Source organism: Perna viridis, chromosome 10, assembly GCF_037379345.1.
Source record: "Perna viridis isolate PV_CMFRI_1.1 ecotype Kerala chromosome 10, ASM3737934v1, whole genome shotgun sequence".
Classification (NCBI taxonomy): domain Eukaryota; kingdom Metazoa; phylum Mollusca; class Bivalvia; order Mytilida; family Mytilidae; genus Perna; species Perna viridis.
In genome coordinates, this window is record NC_142454.1 from 14102709 (window position 1) to 14122313 (window position 19605).

A 19605-nucleotide genomic window follows, 5' to 3' on the forward strand; every position below is an offset into this window, starting at 1 on the left:
TCATCAATGAACTTTGAACTGCACCACCTTTCACATGGCCAGCTTTTGATTTTTAAGTAACATACCTTAGGTGGCGAGTAAAAAGATATACGTTTTTGTTTCTGAAAGGGAAAAAAAATCTCGTGTTGGCCTGAACTTCGACAATCTTTTTATTGAAAACATTGACAGATCTGTATATCCCGACCCTGGGGCCATAATCAGAAGTAGTGGTCATATGTGGGTAAGAATATTTGATGAACTTTTGCACGTTATGTTACAAAAACCTGATAATACCTACCATATAGAAGCAAAACGTATGACTGTGGAGGGTAAGAGCATAAGCTTTGAATGCATGGTTAATTCATAACCATAAACGCAACAAATGCACCAGTGTATGACCTCAAACATAATAGTAAATACTTTCAGATTTCATCAAAAGGTCTTGAGCACACCTATATTGATACCACACTTCGTTGTGCAAAACGAACTATTTAACGTTTTCCAAAAAAAATATATTTGATTTTTGCTGCAAAGCCGCAACAACAAAAGTAATACAATCAACGGTTACAGAATAATGTCACTTCTTCAGAATTAACCGTGCCCTCAAATAAGGACACAATGATAAATTAATGATCAACATTTTCTGACCGCGGACATGCAGATGCAATATTTTAATGTTAGATCAAACGAGAACTGAAAACACAAACAAAGATACTATAAAATTTGTTTAACAAAACATCGAATTCTCTTCATTTAATACATCATATAGACAAAATGAGAGAATTCGATTAAAGAACACTCGCAGTAACTGAACGCTGGAACTGAATATATGAAATAATGACAAAACCATCAAAATTACTAGCATCAGAAATAATCGCAAACAATAGTTCCAGTAGACTGGATTGCTTTGGAGATGTGACGTCAATTACTAAATTTACACGATTTATATTTAATAAATTTGATACTTAAAAAAGATTTAATATTTTCAGGGGTCGAACATCCATTTGTGAAATCAAGGTTCAGAGAATAGACAATGATTTGAAAATAGCAGCCTATACGAATAAATTGATGAAAGACATTTTGGGAACTTGATAAAATTTCTCGGGTGTTTTTGAAAGAAAGTGCTTCATAGATTATGTGTTGGTAAAGAACTCGGTGAACAAGACCATTTTTTATTAAAAACCTTCAAGTATAATATTAGTTTTGTATCAAACTTTTGTAACGGTGAATAAAATTAGTAAATAAGTTTGTGGTATCGATATTTCTGGTTTAAAAGCTTTTCTGCGAGGAATACTCTCCGTTCATTAACATCTGACACTTAATTAAAGTTACGAAGAGAACGAACCAGTTTTGAAATATTTTCAAAACAAAACTTATATTTGAACAAAACAATTTTTATTATTTTCTTTTCAGAATAAAGGAATGTAATGGATGAATGAGAACCAAGTAACGAAGAGGCTTTATTATTTCATCACTAATGAAAGAGAGATTACCGATCTTGTCTTTTTAAGCAGTCAGCTGCGTGATTTCGTCACTAAGTTTGGGTATCCACTGTACCCTATAGTACTCTCGCCAAATGACGCCCAGTTCATTACAGATGATTTTCAAATTTCTTCCTTCATTAAAACCTATGATTTTTCAACACTGTATACTTCTATTCCCCATACTCAGTTAAAATCCCGACTAAAAAATATTATACATCGTTGTTTTTCCAAAAAAGATGGTACACCTAGATACAAATATATAGTTCTTGGTAGAGATTCCTCATACTAAGAAATAATTCCAAATCATCTTCCAAATATACAGAGGAAGATGTTTAAATGCTGGAATTTTTAATCGACAACATATTTGTTCAGTGTGGTGGACGTGTTTTTCAACAAACGGTCGGCGTTCCAATGGGAACAAATTATGCTCCTTTACTTGCTGACCTATTCCTTCACTCTTATGAGGCTGACTTTATAGCTGATCTGATCCGAAAGAAAGAATATCGTTTGGCCAGATCCTTCAATCTGAGTTTCCGCTATATAGATGACGTATTATCTTTAAACAATCCTAATTTCGGGGATTTGATACATCGCATCTACCCAAAAGAACTTGAGATAAAGGATACTACAGACACTGTGAAGTCAGCCTCATATCTTGACCTACTCTTAGAAATCGATGGTAAAGGAAAACTCTTGACCAAACTTTACGACAAACGTAATGACTTTTCATTCAGACTTGTCAGGTTTCCTTTCATTTGTGGCAACATCCCTTCGGCTCCTGCGTATGGAGTATTCATATCACAACTCATACGTTATGCCAGAGTTTGCCGAAACTACACAGACTTTTTGTTTTGCGTAGAACTCTAACAAATAGGCTTCTGGAACAGGGTTATGTTGTTACAAAATTGAAGTCATCACTACAGAAGTTTTATGGTCGTCATCATTAACTCGTGAATCGTAATCGTGTATCCATCAGCACCATGAAAACTGATTTATTCAACGGGTCATAGTTTTCCTTTCCTCGTTTGTCTACCCCGGACTTGACTTTTTATGAGCAACTCGGCGGGTGTTTCTAGAAAAGCAGAGGACGCTTACCCTACCGGTGCACCTGGTCCATGCTCCCAGTCTTTAGTGGAGTCCGAGTTGCTCATTTACTTTTGTTACTTTGTATGTATGATTTTAGTTACTTTATGTTCTTTGTTGTGTATGTCTGTTTTCCATGTTTGGTCTTTGTCCCTGGATTACATTCTTTTGATTACCGCTATAACCTTGGTTCCATTGATTACTCATATATAAACCAACTTTACCCTTTAGTACTGTTTAAGTCAAGTTCATTACAGTTGAATGCTTAATTATATTCCTAAGATAGCTTACTTACTCAACGCGGTACTTACCTTGAGTTCAAATCATTTCGATGATTATCCTATAGAATAGTGTGTAATTAAAGAGTCAACAATGAAGTTTTTTAATGGTTAATACATCATTACACGATATTTTTTTTTATTTTGTGTTTAGAATTTCCTTCCAAGTTTAAAAAATGTACTGTTCTTATTGTTTTTTCCCAAAACCTATATTACTTACCATACGTCGTTGTGCAAAACCAATTATTTCACGTTTTCCCGAAAAATATATTTGATTTTTTAAGTAAGCGCTGCAAAGCCGCAACAACAAAAGTAATACAATCAACGGTTACAGAATAATGTCACTTCTTCAGAATTAACCGTAACCTCAAATTAGGAAACAATGATAGGTTAATGATCAACATCTTCTGACCGCGGACATGCAGATGTCTACTATTTTAATGTTAGATCAAACGAGAACTGAAAACACAAACAAATATACTATAAAATTTGATTAACAAAACATCGAATTCTCTTCATTTAATACATCAAATAGACAAAATGAGATATTCGATTAAAGAACAATCGCAGTAACTAAACGCTGGAACTGAATCTTCCTATCAACAGAATCAAGAGACAGATGACAAATTCTAGAACATGTTCTGACGGTTCTTTGCCGTGCTAAAATATGGATGGACACATATCTCAATATTTGCAAGTTAGTATACAGACATCTTTTTTATCGTTCATAATGTTCACTACAAGGTACAATTATACAAGAATACAACGTATTCACTTTTGTCATCATTTTCTTTAAACTCCGGTATGCTTTACAAGTAATATAAAGAGTAACCTGCCATATGCAGCATTTGAAACAAAAAATACCTAAATAAAAAAATAAAATGTATGTAGGAAGTACTTTAAACAACAAATATAGACAAATGTAGTCAAATCTAGCAGCTCTGCCAAATGCAATACAAGAAATGGAGCATCAGTGTTTTAAGGCTAATCGATTGCTTAAAACTATAAATTTCGATAAATAATCTATAACATCAATCAGGTCAGTTGCTGGTGAATATATTTGGTTCACCAGCAGTGGTATATATTTGGTCCACCAGCAGTGGTATATATTTGGTCCACCAACAGTGGTATATATCAGTTGTTGCTATATACAAAAATACAAGCATGCCACTCATACTCATATGTTGAAATGTATAATTTTCTTTTTTTTTCCTGTTGTTTTCTACAATGTATCTATCTTCAAAGTGTGTTTGCTGTGCATTGGAGTGCTATTTATTGAAATCCATTCAAATAATGTTGAGTTATTGCGATTCAGCTTTTTTGAAAATGCCTGATAAGAGTTCTTTCAAATGAGACATAAATATTAAAATATACGTAGTGATAGGAACTGAGAGTTGGCGACGTCCTATATACGTAGATACTCTGAAAGATGAGTGACTCTGAGTGGTTCTGGCAGAAGTGACGTATTTTGGAAATGACATACAATGTACCCTGAGTGAAAGTTATTGTTGACCGGCGCACATTGTGTGCTAAAGGAAATCTAGTATTTTGCCGTTGGTCCAGGGATTAGGTCAAAACAGCAGTAATACAACATATTTGCGGTGCATTATCAACAGAGTCAAATCTTAATTGAATGGAAATAGGTTCGCTGCTCATGAGCAAAGATCACATTACTATTACAATAGTAGGCAGAATCTGTGCTACATTTGTAAGACAGTGTAAATATAAATCCAAATTAAGACGACAATTTTACGTACAGATGTTTTTAATTGTAGGTACATTGGTATTGTAAATGGACAGGAAAAAATTGATTGTGGAAATAATCACGTGATAGAAAGGAAATCATTTGCCTGTCTTTGTTGTCCTTATGAGCACACTGTGTCAACGTGTATTGACTGTAAATAGCAAGAATTTGTAAACGGTTTATACGAATAAAATGAATAACATTCAAGTCTATCAATGGAATAATTCGTGTTTCTAAAGTGCCAAGAAATTTATATTCTTGTAGTGATGTGTGTAAAACAAATATTTCTTTTGTTTTCTTGGTTATATTTTTAACCGATATAACGACATGTTTCATCGATGAGCGCAGTGGTAGTTTTGATGTTTTGATTAATGTTAGACAACATTTTTATATGTTTTTATGAAACCGTTTATATCGTCAGGTTATTGGAATTCACATGAACACTAATTATGCACCATTTATTGCAGACATTTCTATATGCTTTTACGAAACCGTTTATCGTCAGGTTATTGGAATTTCCATGGACACTAACAATGCACCACTTATTGGAGACCTTGATCTGTTCTCTTATGAATCACAGTTTTTGGCCTATAATAAATAAAGACTCTTCCAAATATCATTTAATAACATCTGTATTTGGACGATGTTTGCCTCTAAACAATGATGACCTCAATGTTTATACTAAATCATAAATCCTGTTACACTGTCTATGAATAAAGCGAAGATTAAAAAAAAAGGAAGTCCTTTTCTTGGCCTTAGTATTGTTATCGTTAATAGTAAATCAAATGCCAAAAGTGACGATAAAAGGGATGATTTTTAATTCTCTTTAGTCAACTATCCGTTTTAAGATGGTGTCGTCTCCTGTCACCATGCATCATATGATGTTTACATATCACAATGGGTTCGGTTTGATCGTATCTGTAACAATATTTCGGAATTTAACATAAGGAATCTATATATATCCAAGAAATCATTTTATCAAGGTTTTTAATATCACAAGCTCGTAAAAGAGTAATCAAGAAATTCAAGATTCCAGCGGAAATCAAAAGAACGTAATCCGGGGGAAAAGACCAAACATGGAAAACAGACACACACACATAATAAGAACATGAAATAACCAAAATAATACATAGAAAGTAACAAAAGTAAATGAGCAACTCGGACTCTACTAAAAACTGAGAGCATGAACTAGGTGCATCGATAGGATAGGCGTCAAGTGCTGTAGTAGAACCCCCCCCCCCCCCGAGTTGCGCATAAAAAGTCAAATCAAGGGTAGACGATATAGGAAAGGTAATACATCACAAGTTGAACAAATAAGTTTTCATGGTGCAGATGGATACACCGTAGCGATCTACGAGTTCATGATGACGACCCTAAAACTTTTGTAGTCATGACTTTAAATTTGTAGCAAAATAACCCTATTCCGGAAGCTTTAGTGTGATAAGTCTAGCGCAATACAAAAAAATATGCGTAGTTACTGACAGCTCTGGCTTAATGTATTAGTTGTGATATGAAACTCCATAGGCATACTGAAGGGATGTTACGACAGATGAAATAAAGGTTTATAATACGGAATGAATAATCATCGTGTTTGCCGTAGTTTTGTCAATAGTTTTCCTTTACCATCGATCTCTAAGTGTAGGTCAAGATATGAGGCTGACTTCACATTGTCTGTAGTATTCTTTATCTCAAGTTCTTTGGTTTGATGCGATTCATAAAATCCCTGAAACAAGGATTGTTTAATGATGATACGTTATCTGTATGACGTAAACTGAGATTAAAGATTCTATATTCTTTCTTTTGGGTCAGATAAGCCATAAAGTCAGCCTCATAAGAGTTAAGGAATAGTTCAGCAAATAGCTGAGCACTGTCTGTTCCCATTGGAATGAATTTTTAACGATTTGAATTAAAACATTTGCATTTGTTTCTTTTACCATTTTTATGAATTGGATTTCTCTCAAAATATCGTGAAAATAAAAAAAAGGTAAAGTGGCTAGATCCTTTAATTTCACATATCGATATTTCATTCAACGATAGACTACTGACACAATATGATCCACGACATATCTAGACCTTCACCCCGAATTTGAAGACAGTAGTCTTCTTAGTATAAAAATGTATGACAAATGAGAGGATTTTGATATTGAAATTATAAACTTTCCTTTATTGTGCAGTAATATATACCAGCTGTTCTGCTTATGATGTTTATATTTCCCTGGTGTTAAGGTATGTCAGAGATAGTAGCGACTATTCCGATTTTATAAGACACCATCGTTACCTTAGAGACAGGCTTTTTGTCCGGGGTTATACGAAAATACGTCGCATACGCTGCCTTAAAAATATTTCCGATATCCCTATCTTATTATATATGTATATTAGTATTATTATTTCATTTTATGAATTTTACGCACCTTCCACACACATTTTAATTCATTTTGAAACTCGTTACTAATATATACATAATTTTTGTTGCATTTTTTCTTTTTTTGTCACTCATTGTTCATATATGTATCTTCTGTACTGTTTTGAATACTGGTTTTACCGATTTTGACCGATGACAATTTTATGCTGCCCATTTATGTTAAAATATATCGGAAATTATGAAGTGTAAAGAAAGCGGGTTGTTTGGCACTTTATAAAATCTTTAATTTTGTGTCTGTTTTCCCTCTCATTTCTTATCTTGGAATATCTTCTTTTGATTACACTTTCAGCACTGCGCTAAAAACAGACTGTTCTTAATGACCGTGAACAACGTGACGGCGAAACAATTGTTTACGTTGTTTTGGTCCCGCATTGTTGTGATCATTTGTGATGATAATCCAATCGTCAATCGTATAAATGATGGTAAATGAAACAACCACACGAAGAAGATTTTAACTGAAAGATATATTGGAAATATTCCACCAAAAAATTAGTCTGAAAATAAAGGAATACCAATAATGGGTAGCACAGGACATTTTGCACAAGAAAAATGGCAGTGAAGCTTGCAATTTAACCTATCAACAAAGGTGGAAACAAAGATTGTTTTATCTTATGTAGAAGATGTTAATGAGCACTTATTCTTGGTTTCGATTTTTGCCGTAGGATATTAAACACTGGAATACGAAGAAATTGGAAGGGTGAATGTTTTGACTATATCTTCATCCAGATGTTAAAAGAAAAGGGTTGAATCAGGAAAGCAAAGTATAACTGGTTAATTGGGTACCAATCCATGAAGACGTCAGACAGCGTAAATCGTAGAGGTGATCTATGGTGCACAAAAACCCACAGAAGAAATAATGAAGTAGTCCTTTATGTATTCAGGTCTGTAATTCTTGGACTCCTTCCATTTTTCACATCTTTGTTCTTATAATTAAGTTTCAAACTTTCAGTACCATATTGAGAAAGTAGACAATAGAAATTGTCAATGAAATGGTCAGTAATATCTGCAGTGGCAGTAAATAATTAATATTCAATTTACTTGACGTATGTAGCATCAGTCACGGAGATTCCATTTATTTAAGATTTCACTTTTTTCTCTGCAAATGTTAACAACAAACTATTTTTGGAGTGTTTCATCATATTAATATAATATTTTGCAGACTTGTATTCATTAATATATGAAGTACAGAGCAGAGGATCTTATATGTTGAAAATGAGCAAATACACCCATGATTTCAAAATGTAGAAATGTTACTTATATCGATTCATTTGGTTCCAGTTTAATTGACCTTATTCTAGACAGTTTATACGCTGATTGAAAAACTGGAAACCTTTACTTGCTATGTTTCTACAACTCTATTGTGCAAAACTTATAAAACAAATAAAATGCATGTTGGCTAATGTCCACTGTCTGTACATGATGTTTTGTTACTGAATGATCCAATATTGTGTGATTATCTGTATATTATCCCTATATCGCAAGAATTTCAACGCAAAAAAATTACCTAAACTCAACGATAGTCACAACGAAGCTGTTAGTCAAATTCTCTTCCAGTGCAATAACATTTCAGCTACGATGTTAAGAAGGTATCACTGACATTATAAACTTAACAAGAATTATTAATGATATTTCCTTTTCAACGGACTTTTGCAACCGTCAAGCATATCTCACAGGAAGCAAGAATACATCTTGGGGTTTAGTTGGGAAAGGGTTATTCGTTTTTCCATGTGTTATTTTTATTATTATTATTATTATTATTATTATTGTACTTTTGTTTTTGTCGGCGTTTGCAGGACTTGGTTATATCACCTGCATTGTCCCTTCTTTCTGGGGAATTTCAGACATTTACAAACGCACTTATAATGAAATTAAATATCTCATTTCACGGATACGTTTACATCTTATACTGGCTCAATTACAGAAGTATGCAATTAACCAGACCCATTTTTTCTCGGCAAAATGTTGGATTGCTTTGTATTTCACACCAATGCCTAGGTATTGCAAACATATATTTCTTTTTCAGAAAATAACTGAAAACGTCGCCATCATCAGCACTAGTTACTGGTTTTAAATAATGAAATTCAATTTCCCCGATGTTTGCAAAATTAACTTGAGCAACGTGTATCATACAGTTACGTTCACAATGTTTATCGTTTAGAACCAGTGATGTTATTCAAGTCTAATCATGTTTTGCAAACCTTATTTTCACTGTTTTATGAAAAAGTCTGGCGAAATAAACGATTCGGATCTCTTCTCCAAGACCTAATGCTTGTTTTATCTCAAAACAAGAATTAGGACCTTTCTTATATTTTTAAGTTAAAAAAAAAGATTTTGCACGAAAATAAAGTGTTTACAGACGACTACGTAGAAGACAAAGAAGAGCAATTATATACTACCTCAATTTTTTTATGGTCCTGTATAAAGCAACCATTGTATAGTAACATGACTTTTATGGAGTATAAGCCAGTATACATATCTCATCAATCATTGAATAATCTAAGTAGTTACACATATATGATAATTTATGAAACATGTTTGAGAGTTCGGGTTTACGACTTGGTACGGAAGGAGCTTCAAATGGACAAATCAACGGGAATCATAATCACAATATACATCTGTCGTTTCAAGCAGAAAAAATATAACATCATTTAAATCCGCGTGTAGTGTTCAACGGACTGTGCATAATTTAAAGAAAAAAAAACCCTCGCCTGCAAGAATTTTGATTGCCGTAGGTTTATTACACACGTACCTAAACATCCTCGCCTGCAATAATTTTGATTGCCGTAGGTTTATTACACCAGTACCTAAATAACCTCGCTTGCAAGAATTTTGATTGCTGTAGGTTTTTTACACAAGTACCTAAACAGACCAAATTTGTTATTGTTACCAAATGACATGAGCTGTAGTGGGTATGTATGACATACCGACAGTAACAAGATTCATGATGGGATTCTATATCTATGTTTATTCTTAGTTTTCAAATTTCATATTAAATCATGCACTAAGGATAGAGTACAAATTTTTTAACCATACATCTAGAAGTTCTTATGCTTTTTCTTATTCATGAGATTTGTTTGGAAGAATGTCCTTTCATAAAATCTTATTCAATTAAATCAAAATATCTTGGCTATAAATGTTAACAATACAATGATTTGTTTAAACTATTCAACTTATAAACGGCAGCAAGATACAGTACAATAAAATTGAATTCAATTCAATAAACAAAATGAGTTGAACATGTACGAAAAATTCGACTTAAAAACCTTATATTACATTCAACACTATCAATGTTTACAAAGTCTTAAAAACTAAATCAACGGTTGATTGTTCTTGATTGAAAAAAACAACGATCTACCACTACCTCCTTCAAAGAATTAATGTTAAAATTAGAAATAACTTATTCACATTTTAGTGATTTTTTCCTGATATGAGTGTAATGTTTCAGTTTCTTAAATTATCCAACACGATTTAATTATTACAATTACATGATACTTCTGAACATAACTCACATAAAACATCAGAATATCAAGTCGGATCTACAAAACACACACATTTAAAAAAAAAAAAGCTTAAACTTAACAAGTCAAGTTTTGTCCTTTGTCAGTATATTTGGTTATTTTCTCTCTCTTTCCATTATTCAAACTTCTCCAATAGAATTCATAAAACTACAGAAAAATAAGAAATATTAAACATTAAATACACAGATATATCCATATATTTTATTACAACATACAGTCTAAGAAAGGTTAATATAAAGAACCACCTGTCAATCGTGTAATTTTAATACGTATATTTTTGAATACTTAAAGTCTTTTGATTTCCGCTAGAATATTTGTTTTTTTAATTACTCTTAAAACCAGCAACATCGCTACAGTGTTGATACTATTAAACCTAACCAGCAGCAAGATATACTACAATAATATTTAAAAATGTCACCACAATAAATTCTATATCATATTGCAACAACTTTCATTTTCAAACAATTGAAAATTAAACGGATTACAAAACATAATGCTCTTGATATATAAAACTGAAATATATTATCCAATGTAAATATTTTACCACCGGGGCAGTCATAACCAGTATCTCTTTTGCAAAGTATTCGTAAAATATTGATATTGTATCTCAAAATTAAAGTATAATGTAACATGAAAACTGTTCTTTAAAGTCTCTAGCTACATTTACTTCATCAAAATGTAAAACTAATAGAATAAAAAAACGTTACACTTCTAGTGTTAAAAACAATGTCTTCACTCATTTCATCCTTTATATGTATAAGAAACCTGTATGAGTTGTAAAAGTAATAACACATGTTCGTCCTGACTGTGATGTTTCTATTATAATATTGTTTCGTACTTACATGTTACATTTTGGACACGTCCTGAAATAAAAATCAGAATATATAGGAAAACTGAAAACATTATAAATGAACAAAACTCTATCTAACCTACAATACCTTGTTCCTACAATATCACGAACTTCTTCTGCATCAGTTCGATCACCATTTAAACGTGTCATATCATTTGTCATTAGCAAATTCAGTAAAAAAAACCCTCTAGTCTCAATGGTAATAACTAATTAACTAAATTGCCTTGATAATCTACCATTTAGATTTCTGATTAATAAACAAATCAAAACAGAAATGACAAATATGAACCAATAAACATGAAGCATACGAATTAAAATGATAACAACAATTATTGATTTTAAACTAAAACAAGTCCTAAGCATGTTTAGTTTACATACATAATAAACATTACTTTATGTATATATTTTTGTCATGCTTATCAACTTAACCAAACAAAATATATTTGTTGTTATAGATAGTGCATACTGTGAAATACTATTGTTCGTGGGGAACTTATTTTCATGGTTTTCATAGATTTAGTTAACCATGAAAAGGAAATTTTTCATTCATTTGTTTGCTAGAGTTTCTAATTCACGATATATCTTTCCCCTATACCTCGAACATTGGTCCCCTAGGAATAAATATACCTACATATTTCCGTCAAAAGTATAAATCATTACTAACAAATACTTTGAACTTGAATAAAAAATTTTTTTAATTCAATACAACAAAATAGTATGTGTATTTTAAGTAAAGTACAACATTAATCATATAAAATGTTTATTATCGTTTTTTTTAATATTTTGTTTTTTCTTTTTAACATTAGTGAAAGAAAACAAAATAGCAAAGGATAGATTACTATTTACGTCATAATTATTTAGGTGTTTGTTGATTAGTATTTGATATGTTCATATTTGATCAACAAAGAATGTCTGATATAATTTTCATATTTATAACATTTGTCATTTCAATTTGTCAATTAATCAGGAGATTACTGGCTCAAAGTGTCAACAAATAATTTATGACTTTTAAAATAAGATGCCGTATACAATTTGGTCTTTGTCCTCTTCCTTTTTTTCATTAGCATCTATCATAATTGCCTGCTGTAACAAACTTATCTTAAATAGTATATTGTATATACTTAACAGTCGGATGAAATAAATACATGTACTTATCTTACTTTCTCTTGATACTTACTTCCTGAAATAAACAAAACAGATATATCTTCACTAACAAGGATAGTAAACAGATCTTTTGTTTTATCAAATGAAAGCAGCAATGATATACAAAGATTATAGTTTCCTAATACGTATTCATTTATATAATAACGAAAAAGAGATAAATTTTTAATAGAATGGAGGCTTACAGTATTACTCAACAAAAAAAAAAGCCTCAATATCTGACATTAAAGTGGTTAGCTTATGTCATGACTGGTTACATGTATCTGTCATCGATAGTATTATCAGAACATACATTGTTGAGAATGTCAACAAATAGTGTCTGATAACATAGAAGTTCATTTTAGCTGGTCAAATGCTATGTTAACATACATTTATAAACTGTCAGAATTTGATCGTGATCATATATGAACAATTTTGTTATTAATTTTCTTTTTAATTTTTATCATTTTCATTTCATCTAGCTTGCTAATATCTATAACGTAAATATTATCTGTATCTGACAAGTATGGGGTTTTTTTTTAATCTACTCAGTCTCAGTTGTAAATTCCGTCAAAATTATTGTTTTAAATTTCCTAGACTTGTATATTCACTATCAAACTGAGACACTCTGCATTGATCTATACATGTACTTATATAATTTTTTTTCGATATTTACATACTCAAATAAAAGTATAAATCATTGCAAACAAATATTTTGAACTTGAATAAAACTCTTTTTAATGATATACAACTGAATATAAAAGTATTTTTTTAGTTAAATACAACATAAATAATATCAAATAAGTATTATTGTTTTTTGTTTTTTTTTCTCTCTTTTTTTTTTCTATAATTGAACACGTTATTGTTTAGCGGTAACATAATCTGCATTCCGATATTCTATCTTTATCTTCTATCTAACTTTTCAAGCTATTTCGCAATTTCTAACAGATGATAATCTTATCTAAATATCTGTAAATACTTTTGTTAACTTACTCGGTCTGAATGAGTATATAGATCTACTTGTCTTACAGTCTATTAACAAATACCCCCAGAATTTCCAAACATTGTTGTTTTAAAAAATACAAACGATATAATGTGTATAGTTTTCAAGGAAACCTTAACAAAAGTGAAAGAAAACAAAATAGCAAAGGATAGATTACTATTAGGTGTTTGTTGATTAGTATTTGATATGTTCATATTTAATCAACAAAGAATGTCTTCTATAATTTTCATATTTATAACATTTGTCATTTCAATTTTTCAATTAATCAGGAGATTACTGGCTCAAAGTGTCAACTAATAATTTATAACTTTTAAAATAAGATGCCTTATACAATTTGGTCTTTGTCCTCTTCCTTTTTTTCATTATCATCTATCATAATTGCCTGCTGTAACAAACTTATCTTAGATAGTATATTGTATATACTTAACAGTCGGATGAAATAAATACATGTACTTATCTTACTTTTTCTTGATACTTACGCCCTGAAATAAACAAAACAGATATATCTTCACTAACAAGGATAGTAAACAGATCTTTTGTTTTATCAAATGAAAGCAGCAATGATATACAAAGATTATAGTTTCCTTATACGTATTCATTTATATAATGACGAAAAAGAGATAAATTTTTAATAGAATGGAGGCTTACAGTATTACTCAACAAAAGAAAAAAAAGCCTCAGCATGCGGCATGGAAGTGGTTAGCTTATGTCATGACTGGTGACATGTATCTGACATCGATAGTATTATCAGAACATACATTGTTGAGAATGTCAACAAATAGTGTCTGAATGACATAGAAGTTCATTTTATCTGGTCAAATGCTATGTTAACATACATTTATAAACTGTCAGAATTTGATCGTGATCATATATGAACAATTTTGTTATTAATTTTCTTTTTAATTTTTATCATTTTCATTTGATCTAGCTTGCTAATATCTATAACGTAAATATTATCTGTATCTGACAAGTATGGGGTTTTTTTTAATCTACTCATTTTCAGTTGTAAATTCCGTCAAAATTATTATTTTAAATTTCCTAGACTTGTATATTCACTATCAAACTGAGACACTCTGCATTGATCTATACATGTACTTATATAATTTTTTTCGATATTTACATACTCAAATAAAAGTATAAATCATTGCAAAAAAATATTTTGAACTTGAATAAAACTCTTTTTAATGATATACAACTGAATATAAAAGTATTTTTTAGTTAAATACAACATAAATGATATCAAATAAGTATTATTGTTTTTTTTTTCTATAATTGAACACGTTATTTTTTAACGGTAACATTATCTGCATTCCGATATTCTATCTTTATCTTCTATCTAACTTTTCAAACTATTTCGCAATTTCTAACAGATGATAATCTTATATAAATATCTTTAAATACTTGTGTTAACTTCCTCAATCTGAATGAGTATATACATCTACCTGTCTTACAGTCTATTAACAGATACCCCCAAAATTTCCAAACATTTTTCTTGTAAAAAATACAAACGATATAATATGTATAGTTTTCAAGGAAACCTTAACAGTAGTGAAAGAAAACAAAATAGCAAAGGATAGATTACTATTTACGTCATAATTATTTAGGTGTTTGTTGATTAGTATTTGATATGTTCATATTTGATCAACAAAGAATGTCTGATATAATTTTCATATTTATAACATTTGTCATTTCAATTTTTCAATTAATCAGGAGATTACTGGCTCAAAGTGTCAACAAATAATTTATAACTTTTAAAATAAGATGCCTTATACAATTTGGTCTTGTCCTCTTCCTTTTTTTCATTAGCATCTACCATAATTGCCTGCTGTGACAAACTTATCTTAAGTAGTATATTGTATATACTTAACAGTCGGATGAAATAAATACATGTACTTATCTTACTTTCTCTTGATACTTACTTCCTGAAATAAACAAAACAGATATATCTTCACTAACAAGGATAGTAAACAGATCTTTTGTTTTATCAAATGAAAGCAGCAATGATATACAAAGATCATAGTTTCCTAATACGTATTCATTTATATAATGACGAAAAAGAGATAAATTTTTAATAGAATGGAGGCTTTTAGTATTACTCAACAAAAGAAAAAAAGCTTGAGTATCTGACATTGAAGTGGTTAGCTTATGTCATGACTGGTTACATATATCTCTCATCGATAGTATTATCAGAACATACATTGCTGAGAATGTTAACAAATGGTGTCTTAATGACATAGAAGTTCATTTTAGCTGGTGAAATGCTATGTTAACATTCATTTATAAACTGTAAGAATTTGATCATGATCATATATGAACAATTTTGTTATTAATTTTCTTTTTAATTTTTGTCATTTTCATTTGATCTAGCTTAGTAATATCTATAAGGTAAATATTATCTGTATCTGACAAGTATGGGTTTTTTTTTAATCAACTCAGTCTCAGTTGTAAATTCCGTCAAAATTATTGTTTTAAATTTCCTAGACTTGTATATTCTCTATCAAACTGAGACACTCTGCATTGATATTTACATGTACTTATATAATTTTTTTCGATATTTACATACTCAAATAAAGGTATAAATCATTGCAAAAAAATATTTTGAACTTGAATAAAACTCTTTTTAATGATATACAACTGAATATAAAAGTATTTTTAGTTAAATACAACATAAATAATATCAAATAAGTATTATTGTTTTTTTTTTCTATAATTGAACACGTTATTTTTTAACGGTAACATTATCTGCATTCCGATATTCTATCTTTATCTTCTATCTAACTTTTCAAACTATTTCGCAATTTCTAACAGATGATAATCTTATATAAATATCTTTAAATACTTGTGTTAACTTCCTCAATCTGAATGAGTATATACATCTACCTGTCTTACAGTCTATTAACAGATACCCCCAAAATTTCCAAACATTTTTCTTGTAAAAAATACAAACGATATAATATGTATAGTTTTCAAGGAAACCTTAACAGTAGTGAAAGAAAACAAAATAGCAAAGGATAGATTACTATTTACGTCATAATTATTTAGGTGTTTGTTGATTAGTATTTGATATGTTCATATTTGATCAACAAAGAATGTCTGATATAATTTTCATATTTATAACATTTGTCATTTCAATTTTTCAATTAATCAGGAGATTACTGGCTCAAAGTGTCAACTAATAATTTATAACTTTTAAAATAAGATGCCTTATACAATTTGGTCTTTGTCCTCTTCCTTTTTTTCATTAGCATCTATCATAATTGCCTGCTGTAACAAACTTATCTTAAGTAGTATATTGTATGTACTTAACAGTCGGATGAAATAAATACATGTACTTCTCTTACTTTCTCTTGATACTTACAAACTGAAATAAACAAAACAGATATATCTTCACTAACACGGATAGTAAACAGATCTTTTGTTTTATCAAATGAAAGCAGCAATGATATACAAAGATCATAGTTTCCTAATACGTATTCATTTATATAATGACGAAAAAGAGATAAATTTTTAATAGAATGGAGGCTTATAGTATTACTCAACAAAAGAAAAAAAAGCCTCAGTATCTGACATTGAAGTGCTTAGCTTAAATCATGACTGGTTACATATATCTCTCATCGATAGTATTATCAGAACATACATTGCTGAGAATGTTAACAAATGGTGTCTTAATGACATAGAAGTTCATTTTAGCTGGTGAAATGCTATGTTAACATTCATTTATAAACTGTCAGAATTTGATCATGATCATATATGAACAATTTTGTTATTAATTTTCTTTTTAATTTTTATCATTTTCATTTGATCTACCTTGCTAATATCTATAACGTAAATATTATCTGTATCTGAGAAGTATGGGTTTTTTTTAATCAACTCAGTCTCAGTTGTAAATTCCGTCAAAATTATTGTTTTAAATTTCCTAGACTTGTATATTCACTATCAAACTGAGACACTCTGCATTGATCTATACATGTAGTTATATAATTTTTTTTCGATATTTACATACTCAAATAAAAGTATAAATCATTGCAAACAAATATTTTGAACTTGAATAAAACTCTTTTTAATGATATACAACTGAATATAAAAGTATTTTTAGTTAAATACAACATAAATAATATCAAATAAGTATTATTGTTTTGTTTTGTTTTTTTTTTCTCTCTCTTTTTTCTACAATTTCTAAATATCTTTAAATACTTTTGTTAACCTACTCGGTCTGAATGAGATATATCTTCACTAACACGGATAGTAAACAGATCTTTTGTTTTATCAAATGAAAGCAGCAATGATATACAAAGATTATAGTTTCCTAATACGTATTCATTTATATAATGACGAAAAAGAGATAAATTTTTAATAGAATGAAGGCTTATAGTATTACTCAACAAAAGAAAAAAAGCCTCAGTATCTGACATTGAAGTGGTTAGCTTATGTCATGACTGGTTACATGTATCTCTCATCGATAGTATTATCAGAACATACATTGTTGAAAATGTCAACAAATAGTGTCTTAATGACATAGAAGTTCATTTTAGCTGGTCAAATGCTATGTTAACATACATTTCCAAACTATAAGAATTTGATCATGATCATATATGAACAATTTTGTTATCAATTTTCTTTCTAATTTTTATCATTTTCATTTGATCTACCTTGCTAATATCTATAACGTAAATATTATCTGTATCTGAGAAGTATGGGTTTTTTTTTTTAATCTACTCAGTCTCAGTTGTAAATTCCGTCAAAATTATTGTTTTAAATTTCCTAGACTTGTATATTCTCTATCAAACTGAGACACTCTGCATTGATATTTACATGTACTTATATAATTTTTTTCGATATTTACATACTCAAATAAAAGTATAAATCATTGCAAAAAAATATTTTGAACTTGAATAAAACTCTTTTTAATGATATACAACTGAATATAAAAGTATTTTTTAGTTAATACAACATAAATAATATCAAATAAGTATTATTGTTTTTAGTTTTTTTTTTTTTTTTCTCTCTCTTTTTTCTATAATTGAACACGTTATTTTTTTAACGGTAACATTATCTGCATTCCGATATTCTATCTTTATCTTCTATCTAACTTTTCAAGCTATTTCGCAATTTCTAACAGATGATAATCTTATATAAATATCTTTAAATACTTTTGTTAACTTACTCGGTCTGAATGAGTATATGCACCTACCTGTCTTACAGTCTATTAACAGATACCCCCAAAATTTCCAAACATTTTTCTTGTAAAAAATACAAACGATATAATATGTATAGTTTTCAAGGAAACCTTAACAGTAGTGAAAGGAAACAAAATAGCAAAGGATAGAATACTATTTACGTCATAATTATTTAGGTGTTTGTTGATTAGTATTTGATATGTTCATATTTGATCAACAAAGAATGTCTGATATAATTTTCATATTTATAACATTTGTCATTTCAATTTTTCAATTAATCAGGAGATTACTGGCTCAAAGTGTCAACAAATAATTTATAACTTTTAAAATAAGATGCCTTATACAATTTGGTCTTTATCCTCTTCCTTTTTTTCATTAGCATCTATCATAATTGCCTGCTGTCACAAACTTATCTTAAGTAGTATATTGTATATACTTAACAGTCGGATGAAATAAATACATGTACTTATCTTACTTTCTCTTGATACTTACAAACTGAAATAAACAAAACAGATATATCTTCACTAACAAGGATAGTAAACAGATCTTTTGTTTTATCAAATGAAAGCAGCAATGATATACAAAGATTATAGTTTCCTAATACGTATTCATTTATATAATGACGAAAAAGAGATAAATTTTTAATAGAATGGAGGCTTACAGTATTACTCAACAAAAGAAAAAAAAGCCTCAGCATGCGGCATGGAAGTGGTTAGCTTATGTCATGACTGGTGACATGTATCTGACATCGATAGTATTATCAGAACATACATTGTTGAGAATGTCAACAAATAGTGTCTGAATGACATAGAAGTTCATTTTATCTGGTCAAATGCTATGTTAACATACATTTATAAACTGTCAGAATTTGATCGTGATCATATATGAACAATTTTGTTATTAATTTTCTTTTTAATTTTTATCATT

The 19605-nt window shown here is 29.7% G+C and overlaps 1 protein-coding gene and 1 long non-coding RNA gene across 17 annotated transcripts in view; both read right to left on the bottom strand.

Moving 5' to 3' along the window:
• Positions 1-19605, bottom strand: part of LOC148604626 (transcription intermediary factor 1-beta-like) — a 293163-nt gene that overhangs the window by 173229 nt on the left and 100329 nt on the right. The window lies entirely within an intron of this gene.
• LOC148604634 (uncharacterized) lies at positions 9936-14660 on the bottom strand. Its single transcript, XR_015916097.1, has 2 exons — positions 11351-14660; positions 9936-10655 (listed from the first exon to the last, which is right to left on the bottom strand). It is a non-coding gene; the product is annotated as an uncharacterized LOC148604634 (long non-coding RNA).